Source organism: Vicia villosa, linkage group LG7 (assembly GCF_029867415.1).
Source record: "Vicia villosa cultivar HV-30 ecotype Madison, WI linkage group LG7, Vvil1.0, whole genome shotgun sequence".
Lineage (NCBI taxonomy): Eukaryota > Viridiplantae > Streptophyta > Magnoliopsida > Fabales > Fabaceae > Vicia > Vicia villosa.
The window spans coordinates 66,647,366-66,663,733 of NC_081186.1; the positions used below are offsets into that span (position 1 = coordinate 66,647,366).

Below are 16,368 nucleotides of genomic sequence, written 5' to 3' on the forward strand. Positions count from 1 at the left end.
CAAATGTGTAAAATATAGAAATTTCTTTTTAATAGGTTGGGCCAAAGTTTGAGATATATTGATTAATAAACATTATTTTCCCCTTAATATTCAATATTTCGATCAGTAACTTCATGTTCCCGTTAATATTCATTATTTTGATCAATAACTCTGTATTCCCGTTAATATTCCAAATTTGTTCCCGTTAATATTTAATATTTTGATCATAACTTCATGTTCCCGTTAATATTCATTATTTTAATCAATACGTCTGTGTTCCCGTTAATACTAATTATTTTGATCAATAACTTCGTGTTCCCGTTAATATTTCAAATTTGTTCCCGTTAATATTCAAAAAAAATATCGGTAAAAGGTATTAGTAAAAGATTAAATTTGGGTTAAAATTGAAAAACTTATAAAAATAAGAATATTAAAATAATTGAATATTGAAAATAAAAAGTAATTAAGAAAATAAAGTTTATATGTTGTTTTATTAGTATTCAATAAAAATTTGAAAGATCAATTATTTGACTTAAATTATTAATATTTTACCGGTAGTAGAACAAAATGTGACCTGCATAAAGAACCGACAACACAATGTCGATTGTCCAATGCAATAAACTTATTCACATTTACTTTCAACTTAAAAACCAATTTAATATCTTTTAGATTAATTTGAATTAGACAACTCAAAGTGAACAAAATTCATATCATGAATACAAATTAACACTCACTTTCCGTTATAGTAAATTTGAATTAGTCAAATAAAATGTTACTAATTTCCTTACTCCCTTATTTTAATTTAAAAGGTACACGTCAACCTAAAATAGATGTGCAAAATTATTGTTCAATATTTTCTTTGAAACTACTCATGAATGCAGTGTCAAAAAGATGTAATCTATTGATATTTTTTGGAACAACCCGTCAGTTTTACTAAAGGTTGCAGCCAACATCATTTGGCATGAAGCATCATATGTTTGGAAAGAACTTAAAGTGACCAGGTGAGAATCTCCTCCCAATCACAACTAATTTAACAAAAGTTAAAAATATTATAAGATGAACTTTGTCTCCAACAACTAACAGTCTCAAAGCCTCCAAAACATTTTAGCAGAAAAGTGACAGTTATTCCTTGATCAGCTTCCTTTAAGGGTTAAATGAGAATTATGCAACAATCAACTCTCTTAAATAATATAATCAATAGATTATCATACCTCAACAATGTGTTTTCATTTCAATAGTAATTCAATAAGAACATGAATTACAAGTTTGTATTTTGTCTAATCCTACAATTCCTACTGCCCAAACAAAGACTCAACACCTCGTGACAGAGGCTAAGTTCTTTTCTACTAAATCTGCCTCCTTGAAGGAGCACATTGCCGCATCCTTTGAGTGAGGCAGGAAATGGATCATTTTGTCCTAGCCCTATCAGTTATACCGAATTCAAAATCTATGCGCAGCTAGTTACACTAACATGATGCACAAATTAAGGGCTTAAAACAAAACAAAACATGGATCTTATTATATATGTTTTCAGACACTAAATTTTTATAGCCCAGGTGCCAACCAAAGGGCATTGAACTACTGATAAATGTTTTAAGTGGATCTTTGTCTAAAGGCCTAGACCCCATTTCGGAGTATTGACTGTGACAGATGTATCAACCCATCACCAACTGTAGCAAAACCTGATACAATATTAGATGTATCCTCTGATATTCCTTGACTTACGGACAACCAACCTCCCCATGTAGCCTTCCTCATAACTAAAACATATACGAAGAGCTCAAAGTCAAATACAACCAAATACTTTTGGGAAAACAGACCTAATGATTTGATATTCAATATGATGAATGAAATTTACGTGCTAAAGCTGATAATTGGGATACTATTGATATTCAATGTCTCAAAATGTCAAAATTCAATCCAATTGGCATCAAAATGAATTAGTATGTCAAACTTTCCTGCATACAAGCCTAATACCAGAAAGAAGTCTAATGATTTAACCAACACATAAGACATCTAGTATACAATATAATTCGATATTCAATATGATGAATGCAATTTATTATCCGGGGAACCCCTTTTGTAGGCTCAGTTTCTCCCTTTAGGTGGGAAAACTTGGAGTACGACACAATTTAATTTTGTTAGTGAATGAAACTCTTAAACCATTGGTGCTATATTTCCACAAATGGAAAGATTACTCCAGTGAGGAAGTTGTGCATTTTGTAAGGAGAGCAAAAAATGAACATATTATAGGTTAATTTGGAGCTATAGCTTGGCAGATTCAAGATAAACGGAAATGAAGAACTGAAGTTAAATACTGTATATTTCTTTGTGATGCCAGAGTTGAGGATAATAAATAATAAGTTACACCTGAATGTTTATTTTCTAGGTGATGAAACTTTAGAATTGAAGAAATCTTCAGTATTCTTGCTTGCTAATACCCATTACAATCTTAATTTTCTACTAATATTAAACATTGTAGTAACAGCCCCGAAAGCAAGCTGGAGGGACAATCCTACATATGCCATACGGTTCGACTAAGGAGCGTATCTTCACAATATAACTCAAGAGTATCCTCAAACTCCTACATAAAAAGAGTACATATAAGAAACCATAGTTATTACACAAAGCACAATAGTACTACCGTATAAACTATATTAAGATGGTTATAAAAAAAACTACTTCAATAGTCGGATGAAACACAGGTGCTTCGTCTATTATAGGCCGACATGCTTCGGCTGGATCCCATCTAGCAGATATCTGCAACATGACAATAATAATCCAACATAAGAATAGCGAGAAAAATACAAATTGTTGTTGTTCATGCATGCTCAACACAGCAAACCTAACAACATACCTTTTTACTTCTCAAACTTTCAGAAGCCTCGAGTGCATTGTTCTTTTTCGGCTTGTGCCGATGTGGACCATCCTGAAAAACATGTCAAAACTCTAAATCAATGGTTGTTATGCTACTTAAAAATCACTTTGCATAAGATCCCAATTCCATTAAAAGAAATGGACATGGATGTTAAACACAACAAAATAACGATTTCGAATAAAAAAATATCAAAGAGATGACCAAATGATTAAGAGATACCAACATCACATATGTAGGTTATCGTAACAGAAAATAAGGCATCAATATCAGTTGTGAAAATACAAACGAAGCGTGTAGTTGGAATGTATGTCCAAGGATAGGCTCATTCCAAACTGGGGATGATTGTGGATCCATCAAACACAACAGCCTTACATACAGCCGCAACATAAGGGCACAGTGATTAAATGCATGTTTGCCTTTAATTGTAAAAAATTTGGAGAGAAGAAAATAGTATAGAATTGCAATAGTTAATTTTTCTATCACTTTCAAGCATAGTAGATCCACTAAAAAATATTGATGTTAAATAAATTAGAAATAAGTTCCATTTGTGATGGATCTTCACAGCGATTTTCCAAAGCTCTGTCCTATCAGCAATGTTCTTAATATTCTCAAACAGCCTCGCCATTTTGTTCTGCTATATTAGAAATATAATACAAAGTTTGTATCTTGATTTCTTTAGATCCATTCTCATTCCTTCTATTATATCTTTAAATGGCTGCATCAACGCAAACAAAAGATACAACTGAAGGTGATGTCTATCAATCATAAGAAAAACCATTCTCTAATGACACCAGGCAGAAAATTTATGACTATATATTACCAGTTTTTCAGTTCGATCTCCATAAATTCATTCATGAACCGTATGCAGACATAAGGGCCGCCGATCAAGCAGAAACCAATGATGGACTAAGAAATTGGGTGAAGCATCTAAGAGAAGCATCATTTTGTATTGAAGATTTTATTGAAGAATATCTTCTGCTCAAGTATAGAGCCAACCCTCCTGGGTGCCCATCTTTAGTTAGCAAGGTTGCAAGCCTAATCAAAACATGGATTTCTCGTCATCAGAGTGCATCTGAGATAAAGGACATTAAGATGTCAATCTGTGAAATCAAGGAAAGAAATCAGAGCTATAACTTTCAAATTTTACAACCACCGGGATCATCAACATACAACTCAGGAAAATGACTACTTTGTCTATACATACACATACATTTATGAGCCATTCTATACCGAAAACCACTTGCGCCAGTTGCGCCAAATTCTAATCAGAATTCACAAAGCTAGTAAGCCATACCTGCTGCAACACCTCCCAGGTAAGTTTCATCTTCACGCTCCAAAACCACTTCCATCCTGCTGCAAACGGCATCGAAAGCCAGTTCAAATGCACCGCAATCAACTGGAAAAATGTTCTCACTTGCCAATCTGGTTATAAACCTGCAGCAACACAAATCACCATAATAGCCTATACAACCACATTGATTCCAAAGTACATAAACTTGAAAGCCATAAATACAAAACATAGCCAAATACAATACATTCACCACTCAATCGCAGTCCAAGCAAGCAATGTATAAGGAATAGTATTGTAAGCAATATACGGCTCACGCAGCCAGAGCGGCCATCAGAACAACGTCATTTTGAATTCAATCCCATTATCATGGTTGTCCTGGTCAAGCCAACTATCTGTGACGGAACACAGCCTGACATGGTGTTCTTAGTTTTGCTATTCCACGCCTAGATAATTATTAGTCATCGACGCACATCAACTGAGTACTTGACAGCCTCGACGCATGAATTCTCCCAGGGAAACCTTCTGCTTTGCATTTAATAGTCACACGATGACTATCATTCTTTTTATATTTGAATGCAAATTGATGAGCAATAGCATATTTACGCAACGTCTCTCGAAACTCATGTACACTGTTAAACCTTTGACCCACACCAGTAATAGTATTATGCCACTGTTGTGCCCCTTTAGACAGCTTCTCCTCATTTGACGAAAGACTCAAAAGAGGTATCTCCATATCCGCATCAATTCGAATGATATCATGAGAAGCAACAGGTGGAGCATAATCAGTGTCATGATTCAGAATAGTATTGAACGACAACATTGTTTCAGACAAAGTTGTTCTACTTGACCTAAAACACAAAAATCAAAATCAAAATTAAATTCTAGAAAATCCCCATGAAATAACAATTACCTACATCATCATAGAAATAAAGAAACTACCTACTGTCAGGAATGGTAGAGACCTCAAGGGCAAGTACCTCTTCAACAAAGACATAGATTTCGACAGTACTCGAATCGTAATGAAACTTAACCATTCGCTGTAGATCCTTATCATTGGAAATTGAAAATGAGAGGGGTCTTGTTTCTGGGAAGGAAATTCTTGATAGACATGTTACTGTCATTATTAAAACTAAACATTTCTACTATCACAAACCTCTGGAGTCAGTACCATACTGATTGGAAGGCAGAAGAGATGGGAACCTTCCATGAGCCCGATCCTGTTGAGCAAGAACATGATTAGTTCTTATATAAGCACGTAACATAAACATAAGCTATAATACAACTGCTATTGCAACAGTGTCTTTAGGTGTATTCCATTAACTTCATGGGAAAACACACTGTGGCAGACATTGTAATTCCTTCTTATATATTAACCATTCTTTTTATTAGGAAAAAACCTGCAATTTCTTTGCACTTTCAGCCATGAGTCCTCCAAATACTAAGAATGGAAGTTGAATGCAAAATAAGCCATAGAAAGAACTCTTTCTCATATCAAATTTAACAGCAAATAAAGAAATTTACCCTTAGATATGAACACGGCACTTAAATCATATGCAACCCGCTTACCGCTGTCTGTGTGGAAGACCACTATTTAGATATCCCAATTTGCTGTCAATTGAGTTTAGATTATTAGACAATAAGATAGAATTCGAAATATAGAAAAATAGAATTCATGAATGGTTAAAAGTTGCGACCTTCGAGTTCATGTTTTGAATGAAGGAAACCATTTGATTGCTAGTGAATAACATTTTTCCTAATTATGCCAAGCAAAACATCATCATAGATCTTCGGAAAGAAATAAAATAACAGCAAAAGTCAAAGCAGTTTTGTTATCAATAATCGATTGTGAAATTTCTTTGCCGCCACCAAAGCATAAAAAAAAATCTTTACATCACCTAATAAAAAAAAACTCACCCCGTTGTCATTGAGTCGATAAAAAATATCAACAATTTGGAATCCGACCATTCCAATTCATACATGGTATCATCGCTGCCAGTGCAATCCTCGTCGTCGTCAGCATCCGGAATTGCATGATCCTCGAACGGGAGAGGTTGTTCCGCCATGAGTAGAAATCCTAATTCTGGTAATCGAACATATAAAACTCCCTGCAACAGCCATGGCACCATAAATCCCTGAAACAAAACAACTCATTACAAATTTGGCAGAACAAATATCACACAGAATAAATCAACCTGAAATTAGGGTTTAAGAGAGGGTAAGTTAATAACAAAACCTAAACTAAAAAAGTCACATAGAATTCATTTCGAATCTTACCAACACCACAGTCGTTGACGGAAACACGTTGGTATCGCAGTAGTCACAGTAGTACCTACAATGCAAATGGAACAAATATTAATTCTTTTGTAGATTTGATCTATAGTATATTTTTTAATAGAAATTAAGGCGAGTTTTAAAAATAATATGGTATTAGCTTTGTTAGGAATGTCCAAAGAGATTCTACTCAAAATCTAATGGACAGTTCTACAGGAATCTACAAAGAAATAAAACGATCATATTTGTTAGGAATGGGGGAGATCATTGATGAAGAAAGAAAGTGGCGTATCGTTTGAGAATCGAGTATGAGAACCTTCATGCCGGAGATGTCCTGTAAGATGCGGCTGAAGTGAATGGCAACTTGAAAAGGATGAATGGTAATATGAAAAAAAACTTACAGAATGAGGAGAGTTGTATTGCTGTCCTATCAATACAGACCTTAAATTTTAGTCCACCCACGATTCCAATACCAGAGATTATGTGAGCATTTACAATGTAAACCCAATCCAATATGTGAAAGATTCCCCTGTAGATATTAAAATATAACAAAGCCATATTGAATTTATATACGGATGAGAAACCCATAAACAAAAGGAATTTGAGAAACCCAGTAAAACTATCAAACAATTTGTGAACAGTGTAGGTGGATTTTCTAAAATCCTGAAGTTCCAAGAAAGAGAAGCACATAAACAAAAAGATGCAAAGTAATATTTTCAGTGTAGGTGGAGAAACCAATTGAAAACAAAAAAACGTACATCAGTAAGATTTAAATCACAGGTCCATGATCCACACTTGAAAAGCCTGGAAAATAGGAACTTTGAGCCACCTCAATCCCACGATTCCCTCAACTTCTGAGTCCACCTTCAATCCCTGATTTCTTTCAAACCTCAGTCCTCTCTCACTCCACAGATATCTCAGTCGAACTCCACTCCCTAAGAACTCTCTGCTCGCACAAATCGATTCAACAACACAATAACTACACAGTAAAAACAGAACAAAAGTAAAGAAGAGGAGAAACTCAAAATCGAGATTGGAGTCAAAACCACCGTAGACCACTCACCGTTTAATCAAACCCGGCCACTGTGAAGGGTCATCAGAAAGCAAAACCAATCACCGCGAGCATCACCCTTCCTCCCAAGATCGACACAGCCGCAGACACCATACGTGATGTTATCCATCATTGACGAACCTCAAGCAACAACGCCGTGAACAGAATCGGTTGCTTCTTTGTCTTCAGAATAGGAAGAATCTCAATTGTGTGAGGCAAAGTAAAAAGGAATTTGGAGAAAATGGATCGTGAAAGAAGAAGAATGGGCTGCACTAATATTTTCTGAACGGTTTTGGAATTCGGAAGAGTGTGAGATTAAGGACAGTTATGAGAATAGTGGAAATTGAAGAATAGAAGGATGTAACTGCATGAAAGAAGAAGTTAATTTTGATGATGCTGATGTGGATTTTTGTGGAGTGTTTTGCTGATGTGGATAGCCTAAGAAAGTCTCAAATGGTAGACTTTTCTTATATGATAGATTAGTAATTTGTTGTCATGTTTTGCCATGTATTATTACTCTTGTTTTTAACCGACTATATTTTAGATTTAAAATAAATGTGTTATTCGCACCACTTTAAATTTTACATGTGTATGCACGTTTCTTCTTTATCTCCCTTTATATTCATGTTTTAACGCATGTATGTGAATGCATGTTATTTTGCCAGATTAGTGGTTATTATGATCAACTTGTTTCCATGATTGTCAACTTAGCATTGAGATATGCCGTCTAAATTCTTGTGCATATATTATCAAGTCACCACATACTATATGACACACATTGATAGGGAGCATGGTGTCAAGTTATTGAAGCTATATTTGTCCACAAGTTTGTCCTCATAAAAAGGAGTATGTGAATGCATATATAGTCTAAATTTACATTTTTTGATTTAGTGTTTTGTATCTAGCAATCAACAGGCACCCTTAGGATATATTGTATCTTGTACTCCTCTATAATCTTGTTATAAACATTGCATTGCACTAAACTAAGTATTAGCTTATATTATTGAACCAATAGCTAGTTTACACTTGTACATTTATTTTATCTCACATTGGTCATTGTATGACTTGTATATATACACTTGTATGTATCAGTGGTTAATACTGATTTTGGATAATACAGTTACTTTCTTTTAACTGTTGTAACAAACTTTACTCTCTTCTTTTACCTTCCTTGGTTATCTCATTCTCTTCCATGGAGTTTGACCTAGATTCCTCCATTATCAACATGGTATCAGAGCTATACAAGCTCTGGTAGCCATTGTTTGTGATATCGTTCTCTCTCTTTGCGATCAGCATCATTGTTCCTCTCATTGCAGAGTCTTCTGTGAATCTTGTTCTTCGATTCGCATCTTCTTTACCTCTCTTTTTGTTTCTTCTCCGATACATTCATCAATGGCTTACCAGACCTTCGTTGATTTCTCCACGAATGCTACGAATCCTTATTACCTTCATCCAAACGAAAACCCTGCGATTATTCTTGTTTCCCCTGTTCTTGATGACAAGAACTACCATACTTGGGCTAGGTCAATGCATATAGCGTTGATTTTGAAGAATAAGGAAAGATTCATCGATGGATCTCTTGCAAAACCACCTGTATCTGACCCTCTGTATGCTCCTTGGATACGTTGCAACACCATGGTTCTCGCTTGGATTCATCGATCTACTTCCGAATTGATCGCCAAATCAGTCCTTTGGATTGATAGTGCAGCTGGAGTTTGGAAGAACCTGAAGATTCGGTTTTCGCATAGTGACATCTTCCGCATTTCAGATATTCAGGAGGATATCTACAAACTTCTCCAAGGTACCTTAGATGTTTCTAATTACTTCACGCAATTGAAAGTTCTTTGGGATGAATTCGATAATTGTCGTCCAATTGTTGCTTGTTCATGTGCAATTCCATGCTCTTGTGGCGCTGTTGCATCTGCAAAGAAGTATAGAGAGCAAGACCAGGTTATTCGCTTCCTCAAAGGCCTGAATGAAAAGTTCACACATTCTAAATCACAGATCATGATGATGAGCCCTTTGCTAGATATTGACAAAGCCTTTTCTCTCATCATTCAGCAAGAACGCGAAATGAATAGTGCTGCGTCAGTGTTAGCTTCTCCACCGGTCACCACTGAAGAACTCACTAATTTTGCACTTCAGGTCAATACTCATTCAGGATCTTCTTCTAGAAAGCCTGGATTCAATGCTTCAAAGAACAAGAGTCAAGGTCAAGCTGGTCCTAAGGGTCAAAATCGTATCTGTACACATTGTGGGAGAACTAATCACACTGTGGAAACCTGTTTTCTCAAACATGGTTATCCACCAGGTTTCAAACAAAAGGACAAGATTCAGAATTCTCCACACAATGCTTCAGCCAATACAGCTTCAGACTCTTCTCAACAGTCATCCTCATCTCCATCTGGATTCACTCAAGAGCAGTACAACAGCATTCTTGAATTAATTCAACAGTCAAAGCTTAATTCCCATGCCAATTCCACTTCCACAACACCTTATGCTATGCACTCAGCCACCACCAATGGTAAAAATTCTCCTCTTTGGATATTAGATATTGGTGCTACAGATCATATCTCTTTTAATAGCTCTCTCTTTACAAATCTTAAACATATCATTCCATTGCATGTTAATTTGCCTGATGGTTCCCATACTACTGCATCTATGACTGGTAGTGTAGCTATATCCCCCAATTTGACTCTTCACAATGTCCTATACATCCCTACTTTCCATGTTAACCTTATCTCCATTGCTAAGCTTACTAGCCAAAACACATGCTTTGTACAATTTAGTGTTGATGCCTGTCATATCCTGCAGAATCATTCCAAGGAAATGATTGGTACAGCTAGATTGCACAAGGGACTCTATGTTCTTGACACTACCAACTCATCTTCAGTTTACACTTCTAATGTCACCAATAAATGTAATCTTTGGCACTTAAGGTTAGGCCACATATCTGATGTAGGCATGAAAGCCATTTCCTCAATTTTTCCTTTTATTCCTTACAACAATAATGATACACCTTGTGAATCTTGCCATCTTGGCAAACAGAGAAAATTACCATTTCCTAATAGCATTTCTAATTCTACTGCTCCTTTTGATTTACTGCATGCTGATGTGTGGGGCCCTTTTTCAACAATTTCTGTTTTAGGCCAAAAATATTTTTTAACCCTTGTAGATGATTATAGTAGATATACTTGGGTGATATTCCTTAAAACAAAAGATCAAACCAAAAATAGCCTAATACAATTTGTAGCCTATTTAGAAAATCAATTTCATACCACACTCAAATGCCTTAGAAGTGACAATGGTACTGAATTTTTAGCATTGTCTGATTTTCTTTTATCCAAAGGCATCATTCATCAAAAATCATGTGTTGAAACACCCCAACAAAATGGGGTGGTAAAAAGAAAACATCAACATATTCTTAATGTAGCTAGATCCTTATATTTTCATTCTAATCTTCCTTTAAATCTATGGAATTTCTCTGTTCAACATGCCATACATCTCATAAACTGGCTGCCATCCCCTCTTTTAAAATCTAAGTGTCCTTATGAAATGTTATTTTCCCAACCTCCATCCCTAATACATTTGAAAGTTTTTGGATGTTTGAGTTTTGCTACTACTCTTTTTGCTCATAGGACAAAATTTGATCCTAGATCTAGGAAAGTTGTTTTCTTAGGATACAAAGATGGTACAAAAGGCTACATACTTTATGATTTGCAGAACCACAACATCTTTGTATCTAGAAATGTCATTTTTTATGAAAACCACTTCCCTTTCAAATTAAGTTTGTCTTCACAGCAAAACACCCCTTTATCCAACAGTTCCTCTCATATTCTTGAGGATATCCCTGTTGTACAAACACCTACCAGCACCACTGATATTTCTCTTTCCTCTGAACCTAGTACTTCTGCCAACTCACCTATTGGATCCACTCCTCCCAATGACAATCTTCACACAGTCAGCCCTACACATGACACCTCTTCCCCTATTCCTACTACACAAAACCAGCATACCAATTCCAGCCCTTTATCCATTGGTCCTTCACATAATTCTCCTTCTCAATCTTCATCTACTCAGCCTATTGAACATACACAATACCCTGCACCTGTTATAATAACTATCTCTGTACCTTCCCCTGTTTCACCCTTATCATCTCAGCCTATTGAACATACACAATCCCCTGCCCCTATACATCCTTATCCTTTAAGACAATCCACTAGAAATGTTCACCCTCCCAACTACCTTAATGATTACCATTGTTATGCTGCATCACATAAATCATTAGCATCACATTCTATTAAATCCAATGTTGCATACCCTCTTTCATCTGTTATTTCTTATCAAAACTGTTCACCATCCTATAAGCATTTCTGTTGTTCTATCTCCTCAATCACTGAGCCCAAAACATACAACCAAGCCATTAAGTTTGACTGATGGAAAAATGCTATGGATGCTGAACTACATGCTCTTGCTGAGAATCACACTTGGAGTATAGTTGACTTACCTCCTGGTAAACACCCCATTGGATGCAGATGGGTGTATAAGGTAAAATTCAAAGCAGATGGTTCTATTGAAAGATATAAGGCTAGGTTGGTAGCCAAAGGATATACACAAATGGAGGGCATTGATTATTTTGACACTTTTTCCCCTGTTGCCAAACTTACTACTGTAAGGGTTCTTCTATCACTAGCAGCTATCAAGGGTTGGCACTTGGAACAACTCGATGTCAACAATGCTTTTCTCCATGGGGATCTACATGAAGAGGTGTACATGACTCTTCCACCTGGTATGCATACTTCAAACTCTTCTCAAGTGTGCAAACTACAAAAATCTTTGTATGGCCTTAAGCAAGCAAGTAGGCAATGGTATTCCAAACTTTCTTCTTTCCTTCTTTCTATTGGCTACTCTCAATCACAGGCTGATCACTCACTTTATACAAAATCCACACATGCAGAATTTACAGCTCTTTTGGTTTATGTAGATGATATAGTGCTGGCATGTACTTCCTTGACTGAAATCCAAATAGTCAAACAACTTCTGCATCATCAGTTTCACATCAAAGACCTTGGTCAGCTTCATTTTTTTCTTGGGTTTGAGATTGCAAGATCCACATCTGGCATTTTTTTGAACCCACGAAAGTATACTTTGGAGCTTCTTGATGACAGTGGTTTTTTGGCTTCCAAACCATCTACAGTGCCCTTTGATCCCAACATCAAACTGTCCATTCATGAAGGACAACCCTTAGAGGATCCTTCAAGCTACCGCAGGCTTATTGGCAGGTTGATATATTTGACAAATTCCAGACCGGACATCTCCTTCGCTGTCCAACATCTTAGTCAATATGTGTCCAAGCCCTTACTACCTCATTACCAAGCTGCCACAAAAATTTTGCGTTATCTGAAAGCATACCCTGCCAAAGGAATACTCTTCTCATCTTCTAGTGAACTGAAATTGTCTGCTTTTGCAGATTCGGACTGGGCAAGGTGTCCCGACACTCGCAGATCCGTTACCGGTTTTTGTATCATCCTTGGTTCCTCCCTCATCTGCTGGAAATCCAAGAAGCAAAATACCGTGTCTCGTTCTTCAACTGAAGCCGAATACCGTGCCCTGGCTTCACTCACCTGTGAATTGCAATGGTTGCAATACTTGTTTCGTGACTTACAAGTTAATTTTTCTAGACCGGCTTCCGTGTTCTGTGACAGTAAATCTGCCATATACTTGGCTCATAATCCCACCTTCCATGAACGCAGCAAACATATCGAGCTCGATTGCCACGTTATTCGTGAGAAGATTCGCTCTAAGCTTATCCATCTATTACCTATTTCTACTACTGCACAGCTCGCGGACATGTTCACCAAACCTTTACATTTTCCTGCCATTTCTTCTATTCTGGGCAAGTTAGGACTTTGTAGCATACATAGTCCAACTTGAGAGGGCATATTAGCTTATATTATTGAACCAATAGCTAGTTTACACTTGTACATTTATTTTATCTCACATTGGTCATTGTATGACTTGTATATATACACTTGTATGTATCAGTGGTTAATACTGATTTTGGAAAATACAGTTACTTTCTTTTAACTGTTGTAACAAACTTTACTCTCTTCTTTTACCTTCCTTGGTTATCTCATTCTCTTCCATGGAGTTTGACCTAGATTCCTCCATTATCAACACTAAGGTTTTTCAAGCATATGGTCTAATTGATTCCAATCACCAAGTGTTTCTTTTTAATCTTTTCTAACTTATGTTGCACTTGATTCAAATTATGGTTTTTGATAATTCAAATTATTGTGTATTATCATAATTTCATTGTTGGAGTCTCGGGTCATAGTGATATGAATAACTACTTTTCTCAATTTAAATCGTGTCGTCTTGATTCAAATAACCTTTTACTTTGATTCGAATCATATGTTGCAAAAACACCCATTTTGAAATGCTTCTAGTGTATGTGATTTGAATAAGGTTTTTGAAAAATTCAACTCACACATGATTTCTTTAAAAAGATTTTAAGTGACATGATTTCAATCCCTCCAAAGATTTAAAAAAGTTGAATCAAATCGTGTTGTTAATATAAATGCTCATTTCACCTCATGATTTATACTCGTCCCCAATCGTTATATATATATATATATATATATATATATATATATATATATATATATATATATATATATATATATATAGTTTTTACTCACATATAAATGCTCATTTCACCTCATGATTTAATAATAACACAGTTTAAACAATCTCTCATCTCTCAAACTCTCTCTTCATCTATTTGAAAACACGTTGATTATTGTTGAATTTTTTTTAAAGATACAATAAATTGAGGTTATATCTTTGTAAGCAATAAGTTTGTTAATAGGATCAACTAAGGTTTCCATTAAATACTATATTGTACTATAACATAAAATGGTGGTAGATTGAACTGGATGTAAAATGATTTTTGTAAAAATTATGCCAAAAAAACCTCAATGTGGTACGTAACATTATCATATCCACGAAGATTTTATTAACCTCGTACCTGGACAAGGTGATTTTCCTTGTGAATTCAATGCACCGAGTGAATAACTGTGATTGTCGGTGAACAAGCACGATTAATAGGTTTGTGCATGTGATTGTTTATAGAAATTCCGAACTAACAATTTACAAAGATAATTATAAAAGCGATTAAGTTTCTCTTTCGAAACATCTAGCCCTAGATGTGAGAATTTCTATGACCTAATCCTATAACGATGTCAAATGTTTTATGGCACATAAACTAAGAAGAAAGTTTTACAAACACACGAAATTATGACCTCCCAACCCCCTAACTATGGAGAGTTTTCAATCGCAAGGTGACCCGCTTCGTCAAAGCAACCCCCAGCTACCGAGAGTCTTCAATCAACAATGAAGATTTTCTAACGCACAAAACTAGACTAATTACTAAGACTATTCCTATCACAACCGCGAACTATCATTACAATCTCATAACCTTAGTAACAGATGAACAATTCAGTGCTCAGTCTCAATTGCCATCTTAATCAACTCTGTCAATTCCTTAGACGGGAGAAAACATTTAACACAAATAAAATATATAATTATAAATAGAGATTATCTATAAAACAACCACATAAAGTTATAAAAATCACATATTTTGAGTTAAATCATCTATATCATTACTGCAAAGTATACATTTTGTAACATCTTATTACCTCAGCCATATAATCAATTGAAGTAATAACTCCTATTTAGGCGCCTTCATTTACTAAAACACTTTTCACCATCGTCCATACTCCCAAACACGGTGATAGGTAAATGGTTACACGCTTCGAATCGTAGAACCAACGTTTTTCCTTTTTTTGTTACAAAAAAGGGTGTGTTCCCAAAAGTTCTATTTTTAAACAAAATTAAACCCTTTTCACTAAGATCCAAATTCACAACCGTGGTGAAATAGAATGACAATTCACCATGGTTTTTTATGAACCGTGGTGAAATATATTATCTATAAAAGCTACTTATATCACTTCAGAACAAACGACGCTCAAAGGAAACCATAACTTCTCTCTCCTTAACCTAAACTATCAAAACTCAAATATTACATCTCCAACAAGTATGAATAAAGGTAATATAACATGAATTCGTGCAAGAAAAATGTACCCTTATCTTTATTTTTCACGAATCTTTTCAATGAATGGTAATTTCGTGAAACATTTTATGAGTTATAATATTGTTGTTGTTCAAAATATTTGTTTTTTTTTTTAGTTTTTCTTGTTCAAAATATACGTGAAACATCTGTCTTGGTCCAACATAGGGTTTATTGTTTTCTTGTTGTTAAAATGAGATTATAGTTTGGCAAAATACCCTTTTTGGTCCCTTATGTTAACCTCGAGGTTCATTTTGCTCCCTTAACTTCAAAAAGTGTCATATTGGTCCCTTAACTCTTCAAAAGGTGTCATTTTAGTCCTTTTTGTCATATTAGCGACGAAAATAACGACCAATTTTTGAGTTTTTCCGTCGCTAATGTGACAAAAAGGACTAAAATGACACCTTTTGAAGAGTTAAGGGACCAATGTGACACTTTTTGAAGTTAAGGGACCAAAATGAACCCCGAAGTTAACATAAGGGACCAAAAAGGGTATTTTGCCTTATAGTTCTTATATTTTTGTTTTTTTTATAAATGTTGCTGTTTATGTTAAAGTAAGTTGTTGTTTTTGTTGATAAATATTGTTGTTTGTGTTGAAGTATGTTTATAAATATTGAAGTATGTTGATAAATGTTGAAGTATGTTGAAGAATTAATGTTGAAGCATGTTGATGTTTTTGTTGATAAATATTGTTGTTTGTGTTATTGTTAATGTTAATAGTTGTAAACTTGAGCTTTCATTTTGTTCCTCCAACTTGTCAAAAAAGA

General features: G+C 35.2%; 1 long non-coding RNA gene across 25 annotated transcripts; it reads right to left on the minus strand.

Annotated features, from left to right (window-relative positions):
- Positions 1 to 1,861: 1,861 nt before the first annotated feature.
- Positions 1,862 to 7,889, minus strand: LOC131620662 (uncharacterized). 25 transcript variants are annotated; one of them, XR_009289238.1, is made up of 13 exons: positions 7,483 to 7,889; positions 7,178 to 7,398; positions 6,861 to 6,948; positions 6,736 to 6,753; positions 6,423 to 6,477; positions 6,063 to 6,280; positions 5,843 to 5,901; positions 5,088 to 5,756; positions 4,152 to 4,996; positions 3,678 to 3,957; positions 2,837 to 3,572; positions 2,662 to 2,739; positions 1,864 to 2,563 (listed from the first exon to the last, which is right to left on the minus strand). It is a non-coding gene; the product is annotated as an uncharacterized LOC131620662 (long non-coding RNA). The 25 variants fall into 25 exon arrangements; XR_009289239.1 differs by having other exon boundaries at positions 1,873 to 2,563; positions 5,088 to 5,185; positions 5,302 to 5,365; ... (1 more) ...; positions 6,423 to 6,948; positions 7,483 to 7,888; XR_009289237.1 differs by having other exon boundaries at positions 1,873 to 2,563; positions 5,088 to 5,194; positions 5,302 to 5,365; ... (1 more) ...; positions 6,423 to 6,948; positions 7,483 to 7,888.
- Positions 7,890 to 16,368: the final 8,479 nt, after the last annotated feature.